Genomic DNA, 20,755 nt, shown 5'->3' with positions numbered 1-20,755 from the left:
CTCGCCTGCTCGCACCGCGAGGGAAATGCGTTTTGGATCTTATTGCGCCCCGCCCTCGCCCCCCAATAATTACCCCCACACAGCCCGAGTGTCGGGTTCCTCTACGCCCACCCGAACCTTGCCGGTCACTGGGCTTCGTGGGCGCCTCTTACTTGCCAGGTCGCTTGCCCCGGGTCCCTACCGAGCTGTAGTCACCGAAGGCACTAGTGCTTATGGCTGCAAAAGGAATTTCGCGGTAACCGTTTCGCGCCGTCCCCATTGCCTTTCACAGGCTGCCTTCAGCCGGGGAAGGTGGTGCTACAATTCGAGTCCTTTGTGTCTCGCTCTGCGGCGGCGACCCAGGGTTTTTACCAGCCTGTTTCTTCGGTGAAAACCAAGGTGCTTCTGGGTTCGAGTACTTTCTCAGACGAACCTACGATGATGTACGTAGTAAGAGTAAAAGACCCACCTATAGAAAACCGGGTGCATTTGGAAGGGAATTTGACTTCTCTGCAGCGGTTTATTACATGTTTTAAATATGAGGGGGAGGGGAGAATGTTTGCAGAATGCAGGGTTCAGCGAAGATGTAATTTGTCACCTTGATAGAAGAAACTGTGCAGCAACTCGTGCTTTTTCTGACGTCAGAAGGACAACGGAAATAAAACCTGAGCTGGCAGCTGGCTGGCCTCATTGTCAAATATCTCACACTGGGTGGATACTCCCGTAATTTAACCAAAATTGTCCATACACTGATCCGATCTGAGCCCCTGGATTTTGGTTCATACCCCTGCCTCAGAAATAACTTTGCTCTTCAAACTCTTCAATTCTCAGTATGTTACAGGAAACCTAGTTGGTTTGAGGTCTTTATCTTGATGAGGTTTGCTCCCCTCCAACCCATGTACAGTATTCAGTAAATGTTTCCTCCCCAAGGGCTTGCTGTGTGACTGCCAGCAATTAACCAGATCAAGTTCCTGCTTCTGTGAAGCTTCCCTTCTCCCGCTGGAAACAGACTATATCAGTGCATACATAAATAAATTTCAGGTATTAAGGCAGTGAAGAAATAAAAGAGTCATGTGATGAGGAGGATCCTCGAGATAAATGGGGTTGTGTGAGCAGAGACTTTTGTCCTGAGACCTGAATGATAAAAGCTATTTGAGTGGTAAGGGGAAGAAGTGTGCCAGAGGAACAGCAAGTATTTGTGACACTTAGCTTTTACTGCAATATCATTCATCAGATGAGATAAATAGATTTTAGAGGCATTTTCACTTTTTAAAAACATAACCTCTTGCTTATGTACATTTTTTACATTCCTCAGTGAATTAAGATTGGGACGAAAGGAGAGGAGCCTGTTGTCTGGCTACCCTGCTTTGGTCTTTTCCTTTCCCTAGCAGTGGTGGGAAACCTATGGCATGCATCTGGCAGTGGGCTCTTTGTATCATGGGAAGCTCTGAAAGGTTTACCTTCATGCCCTAGGGTGACACTCCAGGCCAAAAACTGATCTTACTCATTGTTCCCCTAGTGTCTAGCATATAGCAGTTGCTTAATAAATACTTACTGGCTTGAGACCTTGGCAAAGCCATCCCTTCCATCTCTTTGTGTGAGATGTTGTTGTCCATCACTTCATTTCTATATTTCATTATATGTCTCTCTTCTTCTAAATTTGAAACACTGGAGTCTTTTTTTTGTTTCTTACCACGCTCCACTTTTGAGCCATGACCAGATCCTTGCGGATGTCCTCAAACCCGTATTTTTGTCTCTGTCCCCACTGCTCAAGTTCAGATCCCTGTCATCTGACCACGACATAGCAGTTCAAGTCGAATCTTGGGGTATAGGGATCGTGAAGCAGATATGAAAGTGCCTTGAAGATGCTAGTGGTGCTGGGGGAGGATGCAAGCCCCATGCATGGCTAGGAATGGAGGAGGTGGTTACACCTCTCCAGTTGCTCTCCTTTGCATCAGGCTGTGCACCCCCTAATTCAATCAGGACACTTTCATTAAATTCATATTCCAAAATCCAATTCATATTTTTAAAGACTTCACCTCTTTTTTTTTTTTTTTTTTGGTACTGGGGATTGAACTTGGCTCCTTGAGCTTGCGCAGCAGGCGGCAAAACCACTGAGCTAAATCCCCAGCCCAAGACTTCGCCTCTTTAAAAAACTTCCTGCGGGGGGTTACACTGCCTATGAAGTCTAAATTCCTGCACCGGGCCCTCACGACACTTTGCAGTCTGACTGTCTCTATTTCCATCTCTTCTCTCTGCTGTTTCTTTCCTCCCAGTTTACATTATGCTGTCCCAGCCACTTTTCTGCCCCAGTAGCTGTGTGGATTACAGACTGGAATGCCTACTAAAGTTGTATTTTTAGGGGATGATCTGGCCCAGATGCCATTTTCCTACCCCTTGAAAGAAGTGTTGGCTGATCATCTAACTGGTTTTTTCATGAGGATTTGTTAATCTTTCACTTTTTGCATTACTGTCACTCCAGGTGGTAAAAGGTACAGGATCAGGGTTTTAGGCTCTGAATCACATTTAAACACTGGGTCTCAATTTATTACCCCTGGGATCTTGAGCAAGTTGCTTATTTTCTGGGTTTTGTTTGTTGCTGTTGTTTATTTGTTAAATAGGAATTGTGGCAGTGGCTGCAGCAGTACCTATCTTACTGAGTTATCCTAAAGATTTAATTAAGATAATGGTTGATGAAGTTTTTGGCACGTGGTTGGCACTTCATATATACTAAATTAAAAAGAATTGCAGGTTCTTTTTCTTTCAGAGGAAATGGGGGAAAGTTGATCAGGAAAATTCCCCTTACGTTTGCTGTTCTGTAGCTATTTGATCTTTTAAAAGGTCTTTTCAGAGAAGAATATCCTAATGGAAACTACCTTACTGTTTTCAGTGTCTGGGAGAATGTGTCTCTGAAAGGGGGTGCGGGGATGGGGGAGGTGTGTGTGAGAAGTAGGCACATTCACCACTGCAAGATGGGCTTTAGAAAAAGATATCTTGGCCAGGGCCAGGAATTTCGCTCAGTGGTTCTGCTGCCTGCCTCGAAAGCGCAAGGTCCTGAGTTCGATTCCTGGTACCAAAAAAAAAAAGATATCTTGGCCCACTAACCCCAGGTTGAGTCTTTTTTAAGCCATTGTTATGCTTATTTTTGGAATTTGATCACATATTCATTGGTTTTCCAGTAATAAAGTGGAATAGGGTTAGGGAGGAAACATGACAACATGGTTTGGGGGAACTCGCACTGGGCTTGTAGTCAAAAGGCTGAGAACTAGGGAGGTCACTCAGTGGCAGAAAGCTTGCCTAGAAGGCATGGGGACCTGGGTTCCATCTCCACCATGAGTAGAGAGACAGAGGCAGAAACAGACCAGTGAGGTTATAATGTGTCTTTGTGAATAACTAGCTGGGAACCCTTGGGCAGGTCATTGAATATTTTTGTTATTCTTTTAATTTTTGAAGCAAGGTCTCACTGAGTCCTTAAATTGCCAAAGCTAGGCTGGAACTTGGAATCCTCCTGCTTCACCCTCCCAGAATGATAAGATTACAGGTGTATGCCACCTTGCCCAGCCTAATTGAATATTTTTGTGCCTCACTTTCTCATCTGCCCAGTGCTAATAATAGTATTTGAACTGCCTGCCTTGTCAATTGTGAAGATATAGGAACCAAGCTGGCAAGATTCTTGAATAAGTTAAAAGAATTACTCAAGATAATAATGGTCTGGAGTCACGTACACTGCTAATCTGCAGGTTAGTGGGAGGGATCGATTGATTGAGACAGGGTCTCGAGGTGTAGTTCATGGTGATCCTCTTGCCTCAGCCTCCTGAATGCTGGGATTGCAGGTATGTGCTACTATGCCTGGCCTGTGGGAGAGTTTTAGATTAGTAATTCTCAGCACTAGTTTCGAATTAGACTCATGTGGTGTCTTTTTTTTTTTTAATAGGAAGATATTTATTGATAGGAAAGCTCCGGAGGGGCAGGAGGGGTCCTGAGTGGGTAGCCCGCAGTTGGGTGTCTTTTAGGATCTACCTATGCCCAGACTCCATCTCCAGAGATGTATTTACCATGGGATGATGCCCATACATGGAAGTTTTTTAAAAACAGCAACAACAACAAACGATGGAGGTGGTTCTGATATACAGTGGCTTAGATTTAAAACAAAAACTTACCAGAACTTAAATGAAGATCTCCATGTATTGCTTGATAAAGTCTTAGTAAAAATGCAATATTAAAAGCTTGACTGATTCTTCCCCTTGATTTTACTAAACCAACCAGTTGTTGACATAATGGAGCCACAGCCTCAGGTTACAATTTATAACCTGAATTTTTCCCAGGCCTAGATGCCAGTCTAGTGACACAGTTTGGGCCACATAAAGATTTAATGTTCAAGTATCAGTTTCCATCTCTTAGGAAAGACAAAGAAGATTGGAAAAGAGAGAGACAATGAAAAGGGAAAGGAAAAGGACAGGCTGTGGACCCGGGCATAGATGGGAGAGGCTCAGAGTAGGAGACAGTGGGAGAGACAGAGAGAGAAAGCAGAGGAAACAGTTGAGTTTAATTTACTCAACTTGCTTTGTTTAAGCTACAAACTGGTGACTATAGTGCCATATTAGGATGTGGGAATATTTTGTGTGACTTATGCTTTCTTTTTAAATTGGAGTTAGTTGCCAATGTTTAAAAAATCAGAATTTTATTTAAAAACTAGTTTTTTGGCATCCCTTGAAAAAAAAAATCAGAAGATCTTGCTCATTTCTACTGCAAGCTGGAAATAGGCATGACAGGTGTTCTCCAGGTCCTTAAGACCAGTAATTCTTTGTTCATTTATCTTGTCTGCTGGGGCTCTGGGTACATTTGTTTTTAGCCTTTAATCTGAATCTGTAGATCATAAGCCTGGCTGTACATTTGGATCCTCTGGAGAGTGTTTAAAATACCCATGCTTGGATCCTGTCCTAAACTCATTAAGTTGGAAATTATTATTACATATGGCACCCCTTATCACTTTTACTTTTATAAAGCTCCTGGGGTAATTCCTATGTCGTGTCAGAGCTGAGGACTACTGGTCTACTAAGTCAGCTGTTCAAAAGATGTATCCACAAGTCCACTTCTTATCTTTGAAAATGAACCTTTAAGAAAGAGTCTATGGAGTCAGAAAGCTTTAGAACTGGGAGAGATCATTGAGAGAACATTAGTTCACCCAACCTTCCAGGGACCCAAAGAGAAGAAAGGAATTGTTCAAGGACTAAACCATCACTTGGTTTTGAATTATAAAATGTCTTTTGTTACTTTTTTCTTTTTTCCAATAAAGGTGTATTTTTAAAGTTTTCTTTTTAAAAATGATCTGCTTTACATGTATTACTTTATGCTGCTTAGATCTCTCAATATTTCGGGTTTTCCTACAGTATTTTGTAAGGCATTAACTGTCAAGGCTTAACTAATGCTTAAGACTGAGCCATAAAATTCTTATCCATTGTCTTTGGTTCAAGAACAATCCTTGATCGGAAATATCATTAGAACAAAAACATACATGCGAAGGAAAAGAAATTTCTGTGTTCAAAGTTGTTTTCATTTCAAGTTTTTTTAAATTGGTAAAACTTTTATTATTTTTAGCAACAGTAATATGTGTTCATTTTAGGAATGAGGAAAATACAAATAAGAAAAATCATTCGTAATCCCACCAATGGGGATTTTTGTCTTTCATCCTTCATAAGTTTTGGCATAATCATAATGTAGTATACAAATTATTATGGTTTATATGTAGATGTTCCTTCAAAGCCTCATGCACTCATAGGTGGGGTTCTTGGGAGGTAATCAGATTATCAGGGCTTAGAGCTGACTTGCTGTTAGGAGTTGGTATCTGGTCAGAAGAGTTGGGTCACAGGGCACTGCCAGGAACAGTTAATCTTCCTTCCCAGCTTCTCCCTTAATACTGGATGCTTCCTGACTGCTATGCCTTGAGCAGCTGTCCTCTGCTACACTTTTCTTCCACTCCATTCTTGCTTGGAGCCAGCTGACTGTGGACTGAAACAGTATAGTAAACCTCTTTTTTTTAGCTGCAGGTGCCAGGTATTTTGTCCTGGCAACAAGAAAAATGACTAAGTCAGATTCTGGTATCAGGAGTGGGGTTGTTGCTGGAACTATACCTGGTCATAGGGAACTAGTTTATGAAAGGAGCTTGGAAAGACTTCAAGATGCCTGTTAAAGATGCTCTAGAGTGCTGTAAACTGAGCTTGATGGAGGATCCTGGTCAGAGTTCAGAATACCAGAATGCTGATAGAAATGCAGAAGGTAAAGGCCAGGCTTAGGAAGTTTCAGTTGGGAACAAGTACTCCATTGGCAGCTGGACTTCAGAACATGTGTGTTATCCTCTGGTAGAAAATTTGTCTACATTTTGCTCATGTCTTGAAACTTTGTGGGAAACTGAGATTAAGGGTGGCAGACTAATTAATTGATGGAGAAAATTTTAAGCCAGCCTAACATTCAGGCTATAGCATGGCTATTGCTTGCTACTTGAGCCAGGTTCATCCTGAAAGTCAGGAGCAAAAAGCCCATTTGAAAAGTTTTCCATTTCCCCAGAAAGAAATGGCTTGCAAAGTTGGAGCAGAGTAGAGTGTGCTTGCTGAAAAGATTAGTACTAAAAAGAAGCCAAGTACTGCACAGCAGGACAATAGAAAACATAGCTTGAGGTTATGTGAGGAACCAGGAAGGCCCCTCCTATGGTAGGCTGAAAAATGCAAAAATCAGCTGGGCGTGGCAGCACAGGCCTGTAAGCCCAGCACTTGAGAGGCTGAGGTAGGAGAATTGCTGTGAGTTCAAGGCCAGCCTGGGGTACATAGTGAGTTCAAGGCCAGGCTGAACTACATGGCAAAACCCTATTTCAAAAAAACAAAAGCAATTTTTTTAATGCAGAATTCAAAGATTTTGAGGAAAGGGCCCTCTGCCCTATGCTACAAGAAAATGGCTGCTTAGAGAATTTGTTCCTTGGGATTTGGATCATAGTGCTCAGGCATTCACATACTTGGAGACCTTTGCAACCATGATGCAAGGGACCCTGGCTACTCCTAAAGCTGGTGGCAGATTTTGACATGGTCCATCTTTGCTAGTTTTACAGATATTCAAAATGTAAGAGTTGTGGGATCAGGGAGGCTTCCACCTAGATTTCAGAATTGAACCTGCCTGGGAGGCCAGGCAGTGTTCCCTTAAGAGGCCAGTGCACAAAGCTGTGAGAGTGAAGCTGAAAGTACACTGATACCTCAGTTTATGAACTTAATTCTTTCCATAATTCTGGTTGCAAACCAAATTGGAGAAGAACCAAATTAAATTCAATGGTTAAGTTCAATATTGACCTTATGGGGAAATTTTATTCAGTTCTCATCCAATTTGGTTTGCAACCAGAATTGTAGAAAGAATTAAGTTCATGGACCAAGGCACCACTGTACAATGGAAGTTGGAGATGCCGGGAACATGGAAAGTCTGCTGAGAAAAGCCACAAGCAGTGAGCAAAGCCAGCCCAAGAGAGAAGCTGTGAGGGTTATAACCACTGGCAGTAGCATAGGGGTAGGGCTGCCTAAGCATTTTGAAGTTCGTATCTCCTTGCTACAACTTGCACTGGGTCCTGGACATGGAGCCACAGGATTCAGTGTTTGCCCTGTTAGATTTCAGTCTTGCATTGATCCTATTCCTTTCTATTTTCTTGTTTCTACTTTTGGAATAGGAATGTTTACCCTATGCCATTTTATTTCAGCAGTGTTTAGCTCTTTTTCCTCTGATTTTTTTTTTGGTACCAGGAATTGAACTCGGGACCTTACGCTTGCGAGGCAGGCAGTGGCACCTGAGCTAAATCCCCGGCCCTCCTCTGATTTTTATAGGGGTTCACAGCTAAGAATTTGCCCTAAGTCTCAGTGGAGCCTTTTCAGCAATGCTGGAACTGTTAGAGATGGACTAAATGTATTTTGCATAAGAAGATATACTTGGGTCTTTTGTGGGCTAGGGGCAGGATGTTATGGTTTATGTCTAGCTGTCCCTCTCAAAGCCTCATACACTCATATGTGGGGCTTTTGGAAGGTGATTTGAATTACAGGGGCTTATAACTGACTTGCTGTTAGGAGATCTGGGGTCTAGTTGGAAGAGGTAGGTGACTGGGGCCGTGGCCTGGAAGGGTTTATCTTCCTCCCTAGTTCCTTCCTTAACTCTAGCTGTTTCTTGTCCACCATCTCCTGAGTAGCTCTCCTCTGCCATGTACCTTTGCCATGCTGTCCTTTCTTGAAGCCAGCTGACTATGGACTGAAACTTCTACAAAATGTTGAGGCAGGAGATTAGGGCAGATTAGGAGATTAGGACAAACAGGCTGGGGAAGTGTGCATGGTCTGTTAATTACAAAGTTCCAGGACACATAGGCAGAACAGTTCCCATAGCCCTGCATGTGGAGCCAGTCAGAGTGCTAGCTTCCGTTCTTCTGGTGAGAACTCGAGCAAGGTTTTGGTAGGAAAACTTACAGCCAACTTCAGCCTGAGAAGTGGGAGACACGAAAGGACGGTCACCATTGAGCTCTGAGCCATTGAGTCTCACTTTCACAGTAGTTTGCTCTCATGCTGTAGCGTGTACTTGCTTTCCTACTTTTACTAGGTCCAAACTTGCTCTGCAGAGCATGTTGCTTTTCCTACCTTTAATAAATGTAAAACCTCACTACCTTTTATGCTTGTTTTGTGCAATTCTTTGTTCAAGACAAGAAGAAACTAGAAACCAGTTCTGGAAGGAGACCCCAGAACTCCAGAACCCAGTGACACTGAATCAAAATAAACCTGTTTTCTTTTTAGTTTTGGGTGTATGGTATTTTGTGACTAAGAAAGAAATGTATTATTATCTTTCAAAAGCCATGGTATTTATATATGACTAACCACTTTTAATGACTCACGGTAACAGGTTAAAAGTAGAAAGATGGCCAGGTGCGGTGGCACACACCTGTAATTCCCAGCACTCAGGAGGCTGAAGCAGGAGTGTTGCCAAGAGTTTGAGGCCAACCTGGGCTACATAGTGAATTCAAGGCCATCCTGAACTACATAGCAAGACCCTGTCTCAGACACCACCTCTTTACTCAAAAAAAGTAGAAAGATGGACAAAAATATATCAGGAAAATGCTAATAAAAACGTGGCAATACTAATCAGAAAAAGTAGAAATCAAGATAAATAACATTAAATAGGGGTAAGGATGGTTTCGGTTAACCTTCAAATGCATCACTAAGTTTGTTTCTTACTCATCTTGACTATTTCATCTACTCTAAACATACCTTCATTGCTTAAATGCCTGTTGTGTATATCTTCTTTACATTCCTAGAGAGATTGAATCAGCCTTTCTCTCAGAGTTTCTTCTTTTAGAAACTTTTTCCTCCTCTTCTGCTCTTCCTCAGGATTTGATTCTTCCTTGATCTTTGGTTTATTCTCGTTTTCTGGTTTTCCTTCCTTTTTTTTTATGCCTGCTTTCCCTCCTTCCTTTTTTCCTGCTTATTCCTCTTTGAATGCAATTACTGATCTGGTCAGTTTCTCCCTCCTACTTTTCTAGTCTTGAGTGCTGCTAAGAACAGATCTCAAAATTCGTGCACATTGACTTCTTGCTTTTCTGACCTCTGACACTGCCACCACAATGCTGAAGGAAGCTTCTCCCAGATGGGAACAACCCTCCATAAGTTTTTAGTAATTATTTAAGTCCATTTTCAGTTGATGAGAAAGATTTTAAATTTTCCTAGTAGTCACAATGATATATTCATTGTTCTAATTAAATTAAGCTTCAAACGTTGATTTTTTAAAAATGTAACATATGACCTGTCTACCTACTTCCACAGTTACAGGTTGACTTAAGTTTTGGAGTTTCTATCTTAAAGAAATCAGAGTAGTTTTGGAACATCTAAATATGGGTAAGTTTGTTCCCAGACATCATGGGCTGGGCATATTGATTACAGGTTTTTGAAAGACCCTGGGGACACCTCAGCAGAAGTGGAATCATGGAGCAGTGGGAGCAGTGTCTGGACACTGTGGCTGACACAGAGCACGGTGGGCAGTCTGATCAAGGCAGTGGGTGGCTCATTCCCGCTCGGCACCAGAACTGACATTTGTGCCAGATCACTCTGTTGTCGGTGTTGAGCAGCATCCTGGCCTCTGTCCAATGGATGTTTATGGCAACCCCTCAATTGTGACAGAAATGTCTCCAGACATTGCCAAATATCTCTTTGTGGGTAAAGTTGTCCTCAGTTGAGAACCATGGCTGTAATACAGCTCCTTCTCTGGACTTTTAGAAATCATGCCAAGAATTCTTAAACATTCCAGGCACAGTAGCCAGGACATCGATGACAAATACCTTCCATTTGTATTTTCCTTTACAGTTTTAAATATATTTTCACATAAACCCCACATGCTTAGATGAAATGTAATGAAATTTAAGTGGCAGTGGCCAAGGAAAACAATGAAGAAGGCCTATCCATGTTTCATTTATATTCATTTTTCTGGAGAAGTTTTGTTTCTGAGGATCATAGAATATATTGTCTGTGTGATGATAGCTTTCCTTCTAAATTTAGTCACATCTTTATTGTTTGTGCTAGGGACCTTTGAGCTCTGTGGTTCCTTGTTACCCAAGGAGTTGAAATTGTGTAGAAAATAATTTTTAAAATATAAAAGAGCTCTTGCTTTAAGCTTGTAAGTAATTTGCACAGCAGTGCTGTAAGAATTCATCACAAGTAAATAATCAGCTACAGGTTGGTCACTGGAGAAACATAGGAGAGGTAAGCTCGGGTATTTTGAGAAAAAGCAAGCAAGCTGGGCTTCGAAAGAAATGTCATACTTAAGTTGGCACAGGCTTGTTGGGAAGGTGAGGAGAGTGTATTCAGGATCCAGGAGACAGTGTGAATAGAGCAGAAAACCGCACTGGAGTAGACCTGTGGCTAGAAGGCAAGGCTCAGACTGGATGTAGGGGGAAGGGCATTAAAGAGATAGTTATGAGCAATCTGTGTTTGAATTCTAGGTTGCAAAAGTGAGGCTTCATCCTGTAGCATTTGCAACCGTTACGATTGGCAGAGGGGGAGGAGATATGTGGAAGACATGCATTTCTTTTACAGGTGGCAGATGGCATGGAGGAGAGTGACTGGGGAAGTGAGGGTTGTGGAACTGTACAGAGAGCAAGGGAAGGGATATTATGAAGGGAAGTTGGCAGGATGCGGGCACTGATGGGATAGGAAGTTGTATTAAAGTGACAACAACATTTCAAGGCTGCATGACGGGAATGCACATTATCCTTAACAGGATAATGTGCATTCTCAGCCGCCATACGAAGTCAGATGTTGTGTTCCGTTTTAGGCATGTGGTGGTTGAGACAATGGTAAACATCCCCAGGGAGAGGTCCAGCCAGTTGCTGGAAGTAGTGAAGAATTTATGGAATTTGTGTGTGCAGCATGTGTGTGTGTGCACGCAGGAAGGAACCTGGGAAATCATCTCTCACTCCTGCCTTCTCTTTTTTTTTTTTTGGTACCAGGGATAGAACTTGGGTCCTTGCGCTTGTGAAGCAGGCGGCGAAACCACTGAGCTAAATCCCCAGCCCTGCCTTCTCATTTTATAGATGAAAAAAATGTGATATGTTAAGCGGCCTGATCATTATCAAGTAGCATTTAGGAGGGAGATCCTATTGCACAATGCAAAGGAATTCTAATCTTATAAAATGTTAAACACTGGGAAAAAATATCTGAAGATGCCCTTTGGGATGAAACCTAACACTTCAGGTTTGAATCCCCAAAAGGAGAGAATTTGGAATGTGTAGACCAGGAAGAGTGAAGGACCAAAAAGCTTCCCTTGCCTAAAGGGGGAGGAAGAAGGGAGCTTTTGACAGAGGCCAAGAAGGATGCAGAGAGGGACACATTGGGAGAGGTCAGAAGTCGTGGAATGAGGGCTGAGGAAAGCTACTTGCCTTGGTTAGGTCTCAGTGGTAGGGAGGGACAGTCACAATGTCAAATGTTACACACAGACAAAATGGTAGAGTCGTTAAGACTAAGTGAGGAAACGGCAAAGAGAAGTTAACCTACTTGCCCAGAATCACACTGCTCCTCAGTGTAAAGCCAGAATTTGCCAGTCAAGCATGATTTTGGAGAGGTGATTAAAACAAGAGGCTCTTGGCAATAAAAGGGTTGGGGTGGCTTCCAGACAAGGTTACCTGGCAGGTAAGGAGCTCTGAGAGAGGTGGACAGAAGTCGGGGAAGCCAGAGAGGACATATAGTGACTTAAGGTCCCAGTGAAGTGGAGACCATGAGCACTGGTTAAGCCACAGGTCTTAGACAAGAGGAGGCAAAACACTTGTTCTGAAATTGTTTGCTAGCTCCTGGCCTTTTCACTACCAAAGGCTGCTTCCATTATTCCTGACCTCCCGAGGACCCCAGGTTTTCTAAGATTTTGATTATGAACTCTAAGCTTTTAATTGAAGTATTAATTAGATTCAGTGCAATGTCCACATCTTAAGTATAATGTTTAATTTGTTTTGACTGTCAACTTCAATGTAGTCACTTCCCATTTTTTTATTACCCAAAGATATATGAAATTGCTCATCAGAACCTAGGATTACTGCACAAAGTCAATTCAGTCTAGCTAAAAGTAAGGATACCTAATGCTGTAATTAACTTGTTTCCCTTGTCTGAGGCCTTTTCAAATATACATCCAAATTAGCCCATAGATAGAGTGCAGAAATACAAGCACCCTAATTAGACAAACAGGCACAGTTAAGGGAAGAGAGGGCCAGGAAGAATAGGACCATTGTTGGCCTTAGGCTTAACACTTTACTTTTTAATTGTACATATTTAAGGTATAAAATATGGTTACTATAGGCAAGCAGGTTAACATATCCATCATCTCATATGGTTACCTTCCTCTTGTGTGTTTGTGTGAGTGTGTGTGACAAGAACTACAATCTTTTAGCAAAAGTCCTCAATACAATGCACTATTAACTATAGTCTTCATGTTTACATTAAGTTTCTAGATATGTTTATCTTACATATCTCCAACTTTATGTCCTTTGATCTAAATATCCCCACCCCCTTCCCACCTGTAACCACTCTTTTGTGTGTGTGTGTGTGTATTCAACTTAAAAAAAAAATTCTACATGTAAGCAAATCATGCAACATTTTTCTTTCTGTCCCTGACTTATTTCACTCACTGAGCAAAATGTCCTCCAGGTTAATCCATTTTGTGGTGAATGGCAAGATCTTCTTTTTAAGGCTATATAACGTTCTAGTGTGCGTGTGTGTGTGTGTGTGTATCACATCTTCACTCATTCATCCATTGGTGGACATTTTGGTGGTTTCCAATCTTGGCTATTGTGAGCAATGCTACAGTAAACAAGGGAGAGCAGATATCTTTGAGAAATGGTGATTTCATTTCCTTTGGATATATGCCCAGAAGGGGGATTGTTAGGTAGATCTATTTTTAATTTCTTAAGAAACTTCAGTTTACATTTCCACCAACAACATAAAAAAGATTCTCTTGACAATGCTTTTATCTCTTGAGTTTTTAACAGTAGCCATCCTAATAGGTGTGAAGTGATAGCTCGTTGTGTTTTGATTTATATCTCTTATGATTAGTGATGTTAAGCCACTTGTGTGTCTTTGTTGGAGAAATGTCTTATTAACTTTTTTTTTTTTTGGTATGGGGGATCAAACTTGGGACCTTGTGCTTTCAAGGCAGGCAGCGGAACCACTGAGCTAAATCCCTGGCTCTATTAACTTGTTCTTAAAACCACTTACCTGGCTATCATGATTGACTCTCAGGAGTTGAATGAAGAGGTATGATCATATTAGTTCTTCATAATAAAAGAGTCAATAGCTATTCATAACAGATTTTTAAGTTAATTTATGTGGCTGGATATGTAGTGATATTCAGGTGATATTCTCACTTCTATCTAGTCTAGTTCTGCAAAGGATAGAATGTTATATACTACATTTCCCATACTTTCTTGTGGCTAGACTTATAGATATGATGGAGAATTCACCATCAGAGAGTGGTGGTGGTAAGAACAGCAGGTCTAGATGGTGTAGTGATACTATTATTTTTTAAGTTGATAGTGTTGTGGTGATATTGTTTCAAAACAAAGTAGTTTTCTTTTTTTTTTTTTTGAGACAGGGTCTCACTATGTAGTTCAGGCTGCCTTTGAACTCACTGTGTAGTCCAGGTTGGCCTCAAACTTGCAATCCAGCCTGAGCCTCCCATGTGCTGGATTACGACTGTGCACCACTATGCCCAGCTGAGGATCTTACCTTTTAAAGACATACGCTGAAAATTTTCAGGTGATGGTTGGTAGGAGTAAAGATGCAACAAAGCTGTTGTGAATTGAAAATTGTCAAAGTTGGTAAATGGGAATTCATTATGCTATTCAGTTTACTTGTACATGTATTTAAGATTTCCCATAAGAATTTTTTTTTTTTTTTTTTGGCACCGGGGATCGAACTTGGGACCTTTGAAACTTTGAAACCTAGGCCCAACCAAAATAGTCTGGCAATAAAATGACACAATTAGGATAGGATTGGCAAAGTAGAAGCAAAATCTTTATATGTAGATGAAATGATCATCTACAGAGAAAATACTAAGAAATCTCTAGGAGCCCCTAGAACTTGTATTTGAATTTAGCAGGATTAGAAAACATAAGGTATATATAAAAATTCAGGTCTGTGTATACTTGCTATAAAGGAAGAACTGGATATTGAAATTTAAAAGTTATGTAGGAGTACAAAGGACCTAGAAAAGTTTAAAAAAACAAAAACAAAAACAGTGTTGGAAGACGTTTAGAATCTAATTTTAAGAGTTCTTCTAAAGCTACAGTAATCAAGGCAGTGTTGGTGTAAGGAAAGACATATAGATCATTGGAAAAAAACAGAGAATCTAGAAATAGAACCACACATATATGGTCCACTGAGTTTTGAAAGATTATTTAACATTAGCATTTTATAGAATATAAACTCAATTCAAGAGCCAAGGAAGAGATAGTGTTTTCAGCAAATGACACAAGAACACCTGGTATCTGTATATAAAAAATTAACCTCAACCCTTTATTTCCATACATGAAAATAACTTGAAGGGATCTATGAACCTAAATATGAAAGCCTAAAAGTATAAAACTTTAAGAAGAAATTATAAGGGAAAATGTTTATGAATTCAGGGTAGGCAAGAACTACCTAGTATACAAAAGATATGATGTATAAAAGAAACAAATTGATAAATGAGATTCCATCAAAATTTAGAACTTTAAATGACATCATTAAAATGAAAAGTAGTCCTTAAACAGACCATATTTACAATGCATATAACCTGTGACCAGAATGTATAAAGAAGAGCTCATTAATAGACAACCCAATTAAAAAGTAGATATAAGAAGATGATAAATAGCCAGTATAGCACAAGGAAAGGTGTGCAACTCTAGAATCAGAAAAATACTAATCAGTACAATAACAAGACTGAATTATACACTCATTAGGGAGATGAAGTTAAAAGTTTTAAAAGCCTTGTCATGACTTTTTTCTTTTTTTAATTAAATTTTTTTATTGGTACATTGTAGGTATACAACACAATTACACTTCTCAGTGGGAATTGTACCTTTATATAATGCATCTTGGTTCTTATTTTTTCCCCATTCCTAGCCCTCCCTTCACGCCCTCCACCCTTCCCTATTTACAAAGACTTTATTTCCATTTCTCATCATTTTTCCTTTCCCTTCTTTCCTTTCCCCTGTCCCTCCCACTACCCCTACCCCTGTGGACCTTCCTATTTTACATTATCAATTATTCATTCTAATCGTTGGTACATTTTAGGTATACAATATAATGACATTCATCATTGGAAATTTGCACCTTTACATAGTCTCTCTTGGTTCTTATTTTTCACCCTTGCCCAGCCCTCCCTTCAACCCCTCCATTCCTCCCTATTTACAAAGATTTTGTTCCTGTTTTTCCATTTTCTCATATTAATCCCATTCCCTTCTATCCTTTCCCCTAGCCCTCCCACTTCCTTCCCATTTGCCCCTTTTCTTTCTATTTCACATTACCTATTATACATTTAGTCCTTATTTACACTTTCAATTTCTCACATGAGAGAAACTTTGGCATTTATACGTGTGTCCTATTTATTTCACTTAAGAGTATCGCCTCCATGTACATCCACTTAGCTATAAATGTCTCTAATTTCTCATTTTTTAGGGCTGAGTAGTACTCCATTTTATTTTTTAAAAAAACCCACATTTTCTTTATCCAGTCTCCAGTTGATGGGCATTTGGGGTGTTTCCAAGTTTTAGCTATTACAAACTGTGCTGCTATGAACATGGGCGCACATACATCACTGTGGTATGATTCTTTTAATTCTTTGGGGAAGATCCCCAGCAGTGGAATAGCGGAGTCAAATGGGACTTCCAGTCCTAGTTCTTTGAGGTATCTCTATACTGATTTCCACAGTGGTTGCACCAGTCTACACTCCCACCAGCAGTGGAGCAGGGTTCCTCTTTCCCCACAGCCCTGCCAGCATTTGTTAGTGGTTGATTTCATGATAGCAGCCATTCTTTCTGGAGTAAAGTGGAATCTCAGCATTGTTTTCATTTGCATCTCTCGAATGACCAGTGATGTTGAACATTTTTTCATGTATTCATTTGCTATTTCTACTTCTTTGTCTGAGAAATGTCTGTTCATTTCAGATGCCCATTTTTGGATTGGGTCTTTAAATTTGGGAGGTCTGATCTTTTTAAGTTCTTTATAGATTCTAGATAGTAGACCTTTGTCTGAGGAAGAGCAGGTGAAGACTTTTTCCCACATTGTGGGTTGTCTCTTCACACTGCTGGTGGTTTCTCTTGCTGTGCAGAAGCTTTTCAATAAGAAGAGATCCCACTTGTTGATTGTTTGTGCTAGTTCACAGGCAACTGAGGTTTTGTTCATAAAATCTTTTCCTACACCGATGTCTTCAAGGGTTCTACCTAACCTCTGTTCCAACTGGTTCAGAGTTTCTATTTTAATATTTAGATCTTTAATCCATTTTGATTTTAGTTTAGTGCATGGTGAGAGATATAGGTCTAGTTTTAATCTTTGGCAAGTTGAAGCCCAATTTTTCCAGCACCATTTATTAAAGAGGCTATCTTTCCTCCAGTGAGGGTGTTTGGCTCCTTTGTCGAAGATAAGATGGCTGAGTGTGTCTGGCATTGTTTCTGCATCTTCTAATCTGTTCCACTGGTCCTCAGGTCTGTTTCTTTGCCAGTACCATGCTGTTTTTATCACAGTAGCTTTGTAGTAGAGTTACAGATTGGGGATCGTGATACCCCCTGCCTTGTCTCTGTACCTAGAATTGCTTTTGCTATTCTGGGTCTCTTCTTGTTCCAAATGAATGTTTAGATTGTTTTCTCAAAGTCCATGAAGTATGCTGCTGGGATCTCAATTGGAATTGCATTAAATCTATAGAGCAGTTTTGGAAGTATGGCCATTTTCATTATATTAATCCTTCCTACTCAGGAGCAGGGGATGTCTGTCCATTTTCTGATATCATCTTCAATCTCTCTTTTCAGAGTGCCATAGTTTTCAGAGAAGAGGTCTTTGATTTCTTTCGTTAGGATGATTCCTAGGTATTTCAGTTTTTTGGATGCTATTGTGAAAGGAATTATTTGCCCTATTTCTCTCTCAGTGAGTCTGTCATTGATGTAGAAGAAAGCTATTAATTTTTGTGTGTTGACCTTTTAACCAGCTACTTGACTGAATTTGGTTATTAAGTCTAGAAGACTTTTGGTGGAGTTCTTGGGGTCTTGTATATAGAGTATCATGTCATCTGCAAATAATGACAATTTGACTTCTTCATTACCTATCTTTATTCCTTTCATTTCTTTTGTCTAATTGTCGTGGCTAATGTTTCCAGAACTATATTGAACAAGAGTGGTGATAATGGACATCCTTGTCTTGTTCTTGATTTTAGTGTGAAGAATTTCAGTTTTTGACCCTTTAGTATGATATTGGCTGTTGGTTTTTCATAGATGACTTCTATCAGTTTGAGGTAGATACCATCTATTCCAATTTTTTGTAGGGTTTTTATCATAAATGCGTGTTGGATTTTGTCAAATGCTTTTTCTGCGTCTATGGAGATAATATGGTTTTTGTCCTTGGCTCTATTGATAAAGTGTATTACATGGATTGATTTTCGTATATTGAACCATCCCCACTACAATCGTATTAGTGCATATGTGACTTTTCATGTGCATTAGTATTTGTTTTATATAGTTGGGTGCACTAGTGTTTGGTGCATAGATATTTATGATTGTCATCTCTTCCTCTTGGATGGTTCCCTTTACAAGGATGTAGTGTCCTTCTTCGTCTCTCTTCATCAGTGTTGGTTTGAAATCTACTTGATCTGCAAAGAGGATAGCTACTCCTGCTTTTTTTCAGGTTCCTGTCGCATGGAGTATTGTTTTCCACCCTTTGATTTTCAGTCTGAGTTTCCTTTTGAATTAAGTGTGTTTCTTGTATGCAGCATATTGTTGGATTTTGCTTCTTGACCCATTCTGCCAGTCTATTTCTTTTGATTGGTGAATTGAGACCATTAACATTGATAGTTATAACTGAAATATATTGACTTGTCATTGCCATGCCTTTTTCTTTTTGTTGGGTTCTCCCCCTTTACATTTAATTTCTTGTCATGCCAGATGGGTTCATTCTACTTTGCTTCCTGGGGTTGTGATCCTCAATGTCTGTTCCTAGGATATTGTGTACAATTCTTTGGAGTGCTGGTTTTGTATTCACAAAGTTCCTAAGATGCTCTTTGCCATGAACGTATCTTATTTCTCTGTCAATTTTGAAAGATAGTTTTGCAGGGTACATCAATCTGGGTTGGAGGCTATTTTCCATGGGCTTGGAATACATCACTCCAAGCTCTTCTTGCCTTGAGGGCTTGCATTGAGAAGTCTGCTGTGATTCTGATGGGCTTTCCTTTGTATGTGATTTGTTTCTTTTCTCTAACTGCTTGTAGAATTTTGTTCTTCTGTTGGATTTCTGGAATCCTAACTATTATATGCCTATGTGTAGATTTTTTTTGATCAAGACTATTTAGAGTCCCATATGCCTCACTTATCTGTATGTCAAGTTCTTTGCCCCTTCTCTGCCATCACTTCTGTGGACAGGTTTTTTATGTCATCTGCACTCTCTCCTCTTTCTTCGTTGACTCCAGTCAGTCTTATGTTATTCTTCTTTGCATCATCTAGCAGCTGCTGGATTGATTTCTCATGTTCCTTTACAATTGTAAAGCAGTTTTTCTTTTCCTGGTCACTAACTGCAATCTTTTCTTCTCTATCTGAAATTCTATTCTCACATTGGTTCATTCTGCTGCGCAGACTTTCAGTGGAGCTTTTAATCTCCTGGAAATCTGTTTGCATCTGTTTTATAGATTCCATTTGTTTCCTATGTTGGGATTCCATCATGTTCCTCAGATCCTGTATTTTTTTTTCTGTGTCCTCTCTAGATTTATGAATCATGTCTCGCCCCATGAGCAAAATCTTTGCTGTTATCTGAGTAATTATTTCTGATTTCATTTTTCCCAGATCCTCTTTTTTTGCCAGTTCAGAGAGTCCAGGTGGTTGAGTATCAGATTGTTCTATCTTGTTTCCCTTTGGGGTTGCTGTAGGTGATCCAGAAGTCTGTTTTTGAGGCTTGTTTACATTTGTTCTCATTTCCACAGTGGGGTGGGGTGGGGTGCTTCTCGCACCCACGGGGCTCACCTTCTCTGCCCTAGGAGCTTGGGATGGCGGTGGGGGAGCTTCCTTCTGGGTGCTGGGACCGGCTCACCTTCTCTGCCCTAGGAGCTTGGGATGGCGGTGGGGGAGCTTCCTTCTGGGTGCTGGGACCGGCTCACCTTCTCTGCCCTAGGAGCTTGGGATGGCGGTGGGGGAGCTTCCTTCTGGGTGCTGGGACCGGCTCAGCTTCTCTGTCCTAGGAGCTTGGGATGGCAGCAGGGGAGCTTCCTTCTGGGTGCTGGGACCGGCTCACCTTCTCTGCCCTAAGACCGTGGGATAGCGGTGGGGAATCTTCCTTCGGGGTTCTGGGACCAGCTCACCTTCTCTGCCCTAGGAGCTTGGGATGGCAGTCCAGAGTTTAGATTTACCCAAGATCTTTCTATCTCTGTTAAGCAGAAAGGATATCATACAAGGAATTGAGGACCTATATGTTTGTTACATTTGCTGGCAGAGCAGGCTGTAGGCTGAGTCTCCAGGAATAATGATCATCACAGCATCATTGCAGGACCTGCTGAGGTGAATGGCTACTTGTGAAGCCATTGGGAAGCCATCATCTATCATGATGCATGCTTCAGGAAACATCCCCTGAGCCCATTTTGGTGACCAGGAATCACAGCCACAGCTCTTGGCTCCAGGCTATCTGCTACACTTGCAGCAGCTGTGCCAGCACAATGGGTTTCCTGACCCCACCACCATATTGTCCCATGGTGAACCCTAAGTCACATCTAGAAGTCTAGCTGCAAGAGAGTGTGGGAAGTATAGTTTATACCTTTCTGGTTTTTGCCAAATGGAGTAGCAAGAAGTGAGAGCAAATCCTGAACCAGCCAATCCACTACACTGTATTAACAGTTAGTAATTAGCACTGTTCCCACTACCAGTAATGTCTTCCTCATCCCCCAATCTAATATAACTTATCCTTTTTTTCTTTTTCTTTCTTTATTTTTTGTGGTACTGAAGATTGAAAACAAGGGTGCTTTACCATGGAGGTACATCGTCAGCCCTTTTTAGGGGGTACTGAGGATT

General features: G+C 40.8%; 1 protein-coding gene and 1 pseudogene across 2 annotated transcripts in view; one reads left to right on the top strand and one right to left on the bottom strand.

The window, feature by feature from the left end:
- The window catches only part of Slc38a1 (solute carrier family 38 member 1), an 88,301-nt gene that overhangs the window by 2,694 nt on the left and 64,852 nt on the right, over positions 1-20,755 (top strand). The window lies entirely within an intron of this gene.
- On the bottom strand, positions 9,125-20,724 carry LOC101716567 (transcription elongation factor A protein-like 9; annotated as a pseudogene).

The sequence above is a fragment of the Heterocephalus glaber genome, unplaced genomic scaffold (genome assembly GCF_053883595.1).
Source record: "Heterocephalus glaber isolate CG9 unplaced genomic scaffold, H.glaber_assembly_v1.0 deba00001733, whole genome shotgun sequence".
Taxonomy (NCBI): domain Eukaryota; kingdom Metazoa; phylum Chordata; class Mammalia; order Rodentia; family Bathyergidae; genus Heterocephalus; species Heterocephalus glaber.
This window is presented reverse-complemented; position numbering and strand designations above follow the sequence as displayed.